Source organism: Heterocephalus glaber, unplaced genomic scaffold, assembly GCF_053883595.1.
Source record: "Heterocephalus glaber isolate CG9 unplaced genomic scaffold, H.glaber_assembly_v1.0 deba00000281, whole genome shotgun sequence".
In the NCBI taxonomy this organism is placed as follows: Eukaryota; Metazoa; Chordata; class Mammalia; order Rodentia; family Bathyergidae; genus Heterocephalus; species Heterocephalus glaber.
Genome location: NW_028258139.1, coordinates 6061155 through 6070596, shown reverse-complemented (window position 1 = coordinate 6070596; position 9442 = coordinate 6061155).

Here is a 9442-nt window from a genome sequence, read left to right as displayed (position 1 = left end):
GGTTGTCTCTTAGCTCTGTTGGTAGTTTCTTTTGCAATGCAGAAGCATTTTAATAAGATGAAGTCCCAGTTGTTGATTCTTTGTGCTAGTTCCCATGCTGCTGAAGTTTTGTTCATAAAGTGTTTTCCTATGCCAATGTCATTCAGAGTTCTATCTAGCTTATCTTCCAGCAAGTTTACTGTTTCTGTCTTGATATTTAGCTCTTTAATCCACTTCAATATTAGTTTAGTGCATGGTGATAGGTATGGGTCTAGTTTTAATCTTTGGCAGGTTGAAATCCAGTTTTTCCAACACCATTTATTGAACAGGCTATCTTTCCTCCAATGATGGTGGTTGGCTCCTTTGTCAAAGATGAGGTGGCTGAGCATGTCTGGAGTTTTTTCTGCATCTTCTAATCTATTCCACTGATCCTTGGGTCTGTTTCTTTGCCAGTACCATGCTATTTTTATCACAGTAGCTTTGTAGTATAGTTTCAAGTTGGGGATTGGGATAACCTCAGCCATGTCTCTGTTGCCCAGAATTGCTTTTGCTATTCTAGGTTTCTTTGGCTTCCAAATGAATTTTTGGATTGTTTTCTCTAGTTCTGTGAAGTATATTGTTGGAATTTCAATCAGTATTGCATTAAAACTACAGAGTAGTTTTGGAAGTATGGCCATTTTCACTATATTGATTCTTCTAACCAGGAACAAGGGATATCTTTCCATTTTCTTATATCCTCTTTGATCTCCTTCTTCAGAGTGCTGTAGTTTTCAGTGTAGAGGTCTTGTGCTTCCTTTGTTAGGTTGATTCCTAGATATTTCATTTTTTTAGATGCTATTGTAAAGGGAATTATTTCCCAAATTTCTCTCTCAATGGGTCTGTTATTTGTGTATAAGAAGGCTATTGCTTTTAGAGTGTTGACCTTATATCCAGCTACTCTACTGAATCTGTCAATTACGTCTAGAAGGCTTTTGATTCAATTTTTTGGGTCTTCTATGTAAAGTATCATATCGTCAGCAAATAATGACAATTTCACTTCTTCCTTTCCTATCTTTATTCCTTTTATTTCTTTCTCTTGTCTAATTGCTATGGCTAATATTTCCAGAACAATATTGAACAGGAGTGGTGATAGTGGGCATCCTTGTCTTGTTCCTGATTTTAGCATGAAAGTTTTCAGTTTTTGACCATTTAGTATGATGTTGGCTGTTGGTTTTTCATAGATAGCCTTAATCAGGTTGAGATAAAGACCTTCTATTCCTATTTTCTGTAGCGTTTTTATCATGAATGGGTGCTGGATTTTGTCAAATGCCTTTTCTGCATCTATTGAGATGATCATGTGGTTTTTGTCCTTGACTCTGCTAATATAGTATATTACATTTGATTTATGGATGTTGATCCATCCTTGCATCCCTGGGATAAATCCAACTTGGTCAGGGTGTATGATCTTCTTGATGACCCTCTGTATTCTGTTTGCCAGTATCTTGTTGAGGATTTTTGCATCTATGTTCATTAGGGAGATTGGCCTGTAGTTCTCTTTTTGGGTTGGGTCTTTCCCTGGTTTTGGAATCAAAGTAACACTTGCTTCCAGGAAAGAATTTGGAAGCCTTGCTTCCCTTTCAATTTCCTTGAAGAGTTTAGAGAGTAATGGCAATAGTTCTTCTTTAAATATCTTGTAGAATTCAGCAGTGAACCCATCAGGACTTGGGCTTTTACGTGTTGGTACATTTTTTATTACATTTTCAATTTCACTCATTGTTATTGGGGTGTTTAGAATTTCTATATCTTCTTCATTTAACTTTGGCAATTCATATGTATCTAAGAATCTGTCCATTTCTTCTGTGTTTTCCATTTTATTAGAGTACAGGTTCTCAAAGTAGGCATTGATGATCCTCTAGATTTCTACTGGATCTGTTGTGGCTTCACCTTTTTCATTCTTAATTGCATGGATTTGAGCCTTTTCTTTCCTTTTTTTGGTAAGGTTGGCTAAAGGTTTATTGATTTTATTTATTCTTTCAAAAAAACCAGCTGTTTGATTCATTGATTTTTTGTATTGTTCTCTTAGTCTCCATTGCATTGATTTCTGCTTGAATCTTTATAATTTCATTTCTTGTATGACTTTTGGGGTCATTATGCTCTTCTTTTTCTAGGAGCTTGAGGTTCTTCATTAGGTTATTTAACTGAGTTCTCTCTGTGGTCCTAATATGGGCATTCACTGCTATGAATTTCCCACACAGAACTGCTTTCATTGTGTGCCACAGATTCCTGTATGTTGTCCTGGCATTATCATTTACTTGTAGAAACTGTCTAATTTCTTCTTTAATTTCCTCTGTCACCCATTGGTTTTTCAGGTGAGTTTTATTCAATTTCCATGTGTTTGTGGGCATTTTGTGGTTTCTTATGTTATTGATATCCAATTTTATTGCACTATTGTCTGATAATATACAGGGGATAACTTCAATGCTTTTACATTTACTTAGATTTGCCCTATGAGGTAGCATGTGATCTATTTTGGAGAATGACCTGTGTGCAACTGAAAAGAATGTTTATTCTGATTTTGTGGGGTGGAACACTCTATAAACATCTCTTAAGTTCATTTGTTCAATAGCTTGGTTCAGTTATAGAATTTCTTTGTTAATTTTTTTCCTAGATGATCAATCTATTTGTGATAGAGGGTGTTGATGTCCCCCACTACAATTGTGTTAGTGATTATTTGGTTTTTCATGTCCATTAATATTTGTTTTGTATAGTTGGGGGCATTCATATTTGGTGCATAAATATTTAAGATTGTCATCTCTTCATTTTTTATTATTCCCTTCACAAGGATGTAGTGACCATCTTTGTCTCTCTTAATTAGTTTTTGTTTGAAATCTACTTTGTCTGCAAATACAATTGCTACCCCTGCTTTTTTCTGGGATCCTGTCACATGGAGAACTGTTTTCCATCCTTTACTTTCAGTCTATGAATTTCCTTTTGAATTAGGTGTGTTTCTTGTATACAGCATATTGCTGGGATTTGCTTCTTCTTTTTTCACCCCATTAACTTTATTGGTACATTTTAGGTATAAAGTACAGTTACTTTCATCATTGGGATCTTGTACCATTGCATGAGTCTCTTGGTTCTTATTTTTTTTCCCTTTCCTTGCCCTCCCTTCACCCCCTCCACCCTTCCCTATTTGCAAAGACTTTGTTTCCATTTTTTCCTCTTCTCATATTTTTTCCTTTCCCTTTTTTCCCTTCCCCTACCCCTCCCGATTCCTCTGCTCTTTTAGACCTTTTCTTCCTGTTACACAATATCAGTTATACATTTTTTAAATTAAAATATTAAGACCTAGGAGACATTACCACAGATTTTACAGAATTTAAAAAGATATAGAAAGCATGTTACAAAAATCTTTTTTGAAATAAATTTGACAACTTCTAAAAAGTAACTTGGAAGACAAATTAATGAAATTAACTCTGGAGGAAATATAAAATTTGAATATCACCTATTAAAGAAAGTATATTCCTAGCTTGAAAACCTACCTATATGACAGCAGTAGGCTTATAAACATTTTAACTGATAAATTATATCAAACAATTAAAGGAGAAAAACGAAGGAACACTTCGCCCCTCATTTTAGGAAATCCACATTGTGCTAATCCTAAAACTGGATAAAGATAATAGAAGAAAAAAATATGAACATAGACAGAAATTTGTTTAACAAAACAAACTATTAGAAGTCAGATTAACTTCATCTCCCTAATGAGTGTATAATTCAATCTTTTTATTGTACTGATTAGTATTTTTCTGATTCTAGAGTTGCACACCATTCCTTGTGCTATACTGGTTATTTATCATCTTCGTATGTCTACATTTTAATTGGGTTGTCTATTAATGAGCTCTAAGAATTCTTTATATATTCTGCTCATAGGTTATATGCATTGTAAATATGGTCTGTTTAAGGACACTTTTCATTTTAATGATGTCATTTAAAGTTCTAAATTTTGATGGAATCTCATTTATCATTTATTTTTCTTTTATACATCATGTTTTTTGTATTCTAGGTAGTTTTTGCCTACTCTGAATTCATAAACATTTTCCCTTATAATTTCTTCTTAAAGTTTCATAATTTTAGGCTTTCTTATTTAGGTTCATAGATCCCTTCAAATTATTTTCATGTATGGAAAAAAAGGGTTGAGGTTAATTTTTCATACCAGGTGTTCTAGTGCCATTTGCTGAAAACACTGTCTCTTCCTCGGCTCTTAAATTGAGTTTATATTCTATAAAATGCTAACGTTAAATTATCTTTCAAAACTCAGTGGGTCATATATGTGTGGTTCTATTTCTAGATTCTCTGTTTTATTCCAATGATCTATATGTTTTTCCTTACACCAACACTGCCTTGATTACCGTAGCTTTAGAAGAAGTCTTAAAATTAGGTACTAAATGTCTTCCAATACTGTTTTTATTTTTGATTTTGTTTTTAACTTTTCTAGGTCCTTTGTACTCCTACATAACTTTTAAATTTCAATATCCAACTCTTCATTTATAGCAAGTATACACAGACCTGAATTTTTATATATACCTTGTGTTTTCTAATCCTGCTAAATTCAAGTACAAGTTCTAGGGGCTCCTAGAGATTTCTTAGTATTTTCTCGGTAGATGATCATTTCATCTACATATAATGATTTTGCTTCTGTCGTGCCAATCCTATCCTAGTTGTGTCATTTTATTGCCAGACTATTTTGGTGGGGCCTAGGTTTCAAAGTTTAATGGACAGATAAAGAGTAAGCATATCTGCCCTTGTTCCCCACCTTAAGGAGAAAGCATTGTATCTTCTCCATTCATACAAGGTGTTCTCGCTGGAAGTATGGAGTACATGTCTTTAATCTCTTGAGAAGGTTCTGTTCTACTTCTAGTCTCCTGATAGCTTTTACCATGAACAGCTATAGAATTTAGTCCAATACTTTTTCTCCAACTAGTGACAGGATCATATGGCTTTTTCCTTTCCTCTGTTAAAATGATGACTTTTGGGGGTGGATGTTCCAATGCTGAACCAACACTGCCATCCCTATAACAAAACCACTTTCTACATCCTGCCTGATCTGGGTTTTGCTGCTTAATTCATTCTGTCAGTCTGTTTCTTTTGATTGGTGAATTGAGGCCATTAACACTGATAGTTATAATTCAGAGATATTGACTCATTCTTGCCATCATGTTTTATTGTTGCTGGCTCTTTTCTTATTTTTCTCCCTTTCCCTTTAGTGCCTTACCTTGTGTGGTGTCTTCTCTCCTTTGGCCCTCATGGAGTTGTGACTTTCATTGTCTTTTTCTTGGATATTGCATAAAATTGTTTGGGGTGCTGGTTTGGTGTTCACGAAATTTCTTAGGTGTTCTTTGCCGTGAAAGTATCTAATTTCCCCATTGATTTTGAAAGACAATTTTGCTGGATACAACAGTCTAGGTTGGAAGTTATTTTCTTTTAGGGCTTGAAATACTTCACTCCAGGCTCTACTTGATTTGAGGATTTGTGTTGAGAAATCTGCCGTGATTCTGATGGGCTTTCCTTTGTAGGTGATTTGTTTCTTTTCTCTAACTGCCTGTAGAATTTTGTTCACCTGTTGGGTTTCTGGGATCTTAACTATTATATGCCTAGGTGTAGATTTTTTTGGTCATGGCTGGGTGGAGTTCTATATGCCTCACTTATCTGTGTGTCCAATTGTCCACCTCTGTCTGGGAAGTTTTTTACTATTACTTCTGTGAATAGTTTTTTTATGTCAATTGTACTTTCTCTTGTTTTTTCGTGGACTCCTATCAGTCTTATGTTATTTTTCTTTGCATCATCTAGCAGCTGTTGGATTGATTTCTCATGGTCCCTTACTATCTTTAAGAAATCTCTGTTTTCATGGTCCTTAACTGCAATCCTGTCTTCTATATCTGATATTCTGTCTTCAGATTCTCTTAGTCTGCCTGCTCTGCATGCTTTCAATGGAGTTTTTAATCTCCTGAATATCTGTTTGAATCTGTTTCATGAATTCCATTTATTTCTATGTTGGGTGATCATGGTTTCTATTTCTTTCTTGTGCTGGGCATTCATGGCTTCCAGTACGTTTCTGATCTCATTGATTTTCTTGTCTGTTTCTGCTCTAAAGCCTCTAATCATGTCTTTCACTCTACTCACCATTTCTGTATTTGTCTGGGAGATTACTTCTGCTTTTAATTTTTCTAGAGCCTCATTCATTTGCTTTGTTACTTCCTGTGCTATCAGTTCAGGGTGTCCAGGTGGTTGATTATCTGACTTTTCCACTCATTTCCCCTCGAATTTCCCTTTTGTGGTATGGAAACCTGTGTTTGTGCCTTGCTTAAATGTCTTCTCTTTTTTGCTTTTGGTACTGTCCTTGGTTTAATTCCTGGGTTGATATTTCAAAATTGCTTAATGCGGGTATCTTTGTTTCTTGTGTTTAAAACACTTCTGGAATGATTGCTTTTCAGAGATGTCTTCCAGATATGGCTTGTGTTTAGGTTTTGAGGCTCTAATGACTCTGAGGATATTTTATTTTCCTTATACCAGGAAGGAAAGCTGATTAGATCAATCACAACATGTTAGGCCAATGTTACATGTTACAATCAGCAATACCATAGCATCAAGCACAGCTTAGAAAATGACAATTTGTTGTAGTTATTAATCTATCATCTTTAACTATGTGAAGTATAATCCCCTGTGCCTCTGTAGTGAGGGAGCAGGTAGCAGAAGAGCTGTAAGGCGCGGTGGAGGGAGATATGGAATTGGGCCTTGCAGCAGGGGCTCCATGCAGCTCCTGGAACCTCACCATGTCATGGACAGGAACCAGAACACAGCCGTGGAGCCTCAGGCTGCTTGGCTGACCCGCGGAGAGAAGCTCTGGATGAAGGTGGGGCTCCAAGCTGTTCTCGGGACCTCACCGTGAAGTGTATAGGAACCGGAACCCACAATCAAATTTAAATTTTTAGTTTTTAATCCCAAACCAAAACACTACCCACTAGCTGTCATCCCCCAATCCCCCAACCCCTACACAGCCACCGAGCTACTCTCTACTATCTTCATATGTTTTCCTGTTTGGGGAATTAATTAATTAATTAATTAATTTCAAAATAGACCATGATCATAGGAATAATAAAGACCTTAACATATCTAAAGAAAGAGAAATCATGGAAAGTGAGCTCTTACACCCTATTAGACAGAAACTGGAAAGCGACAGCAGAAACGTATTTAAAATACAAAAACTTTTCTCACTCTCTTCTGTCCTATTATGTCTTTTAATTCATACTTTCTATATTAACTTTTTATATAAGAAAAAAACCTGCAGTGTTCAAGTTTTGTGCTTGATTTACTTCAATTAATATTAAAACTTCAAGGTGCATTCTTTTTCCCTCAGAGGCCTAGATTTTATGTTTCTTTATTGCAGAGTACTACTCCATTGTGTATAAATACCTGTTTCTTTATCCATTCATCTGATAATGGGCTTCAAGGCTATTTCCAAGATTTAGCTATTATAAATTTTACTCCTATAAACATGGCTTCACATAAATCACTGTGGTATGATGTTTTTAACTCTTTTGGGAAAATTCCTAAAAGGAGAACAGCTGGGTTAAATAGGGTTTCTGTTTTTAGTTTTCTGAGGAATCTCCATACTGATTTCCATAGTGATTGTATCAATGTAAATTCCTACCAACAATACAGAAGTGTTCCTTTCTCCCCATAGCCTTTCCAGCATTTGTTATCGGTTGATTTATTGATCGTAGCCATTCTTTCTGGGGTGAGATGGAATCTTAATATTATTTTAATTTTTATTTCTCAAATGGCCAGTGATGTTAAACATTTTTTCATGTATTTATTGGCCAATTATATTTCTTCATCTGAGATGTCTATTCATTTCAGATGCACGATTTTTGAGTGGGTCTTTAAATTTGGAGGGTCTAAATTTTTTGAGTTCTTTATATATTCTTGATATTAGTACTTTGAGGAGTAGATAGAAAATTTTCCTCCATTTTGTAGGTTGTCTCTTCACTCTGTTTTTAGTTTCTTTTGCAGTGGAAATGCTTTTTAAATGTGATCCCATTTGTTGATTCTTGGTATTATTTCTTGTAGAACCAGGGTTTTATTTAGAAAGACTTTGGCTACACCTATTTTATTCTATCAAGGCTACAAACCTATTGGTTGGTGCCACACACACCCAGGTTGGGGCTTCCTTTTTCATAAGTCAATTACCCAGTCACACCCAGAACTGTGCCAAATCAATCTACTAGTCATTTTTCAAGTTGATGCCACAACTATCACACCAACCTTCTAATTCCTCTGAGTGAATGATTGATTGAATAATTCATTAATTATGCTGCAATTTCCCTCATTATCACAGTAGTAGAATGCTGGATCAAAAGAGTAAGTATTAAATGACACATAGGCCATTCAATTATAACAAGATAATGTTTTTAACAAATAGTGATATGAAAATTTGATATTTGCATACAAAAGAAACATGAAATAAAAGTGCATATTCCTCTATTATCTAGTATAAGATGTATAAAAACAAGGGAATGTAATTGTAACTACACAAAGTGACTTGAGATGAGCATATCTAGAGCCTAGCAGAAATGTGTACTTTCCTAAAAACATGCAATCTACTTTGGCAGAATCATACATGAAGAGATTGAATGTTATTTCTTACGAGAAAAGTCTGAGGCCTAATGGCTTCCGTGCTGAATTCTACAAATGTTTAATAAAGAACTAAAAACAATTCCAGGAATTTGAAGAGAAGAAGATACTTTCAGACACATCTTACCAGCTAGCATTATCAGATACTGAAACCAGACAAGGACACCAGCACCACCACAATAACAGAACAACACAACACAAAACAAAAAACTGAAACAAATAAAAACAACAGATCTATTTCTCTTATGAAAATAGATGCAAAAATCATAAAGGAAGTATTAGGAAATTCAATTCAACAAAGCATTAAGTTGATTACAACCCATGATCAAGTATGATTGAACCCTGAAATACAAAGACAGTTCAATATACATAAGTAAGTAAATGTCACATACCACATTAACAGAATGAAGGATAAAATTCATATTATCATCTGTATAGATGCAAAAAAAGTCCTCTGACAAAATTTAACATTACTTGACTATAAAAATTCTCAATAAACAGGTAGGAAAAGAATATATCTCAGTGATAAAGGCCATATCTGACTACCCCAATGCTGCCATCATACTCAGGGTAAAACTTCCAGGCCTGGAAGCTCAGAGTTACGACAGGGCTAAACATTGTCACCACTTCCACACAATATGATAGTGGAGGTCCTAGCCAGAGCCACTACACAAAAACAAAAAATAAAAGGAAATAAGAATTAAAATTATGTCTGTTAGTAAATGGCATGACTTTACAAAAATTCTAAATATCTGAAAATATTAGAACTAATAAATTTAACAAAGTTGCAAGA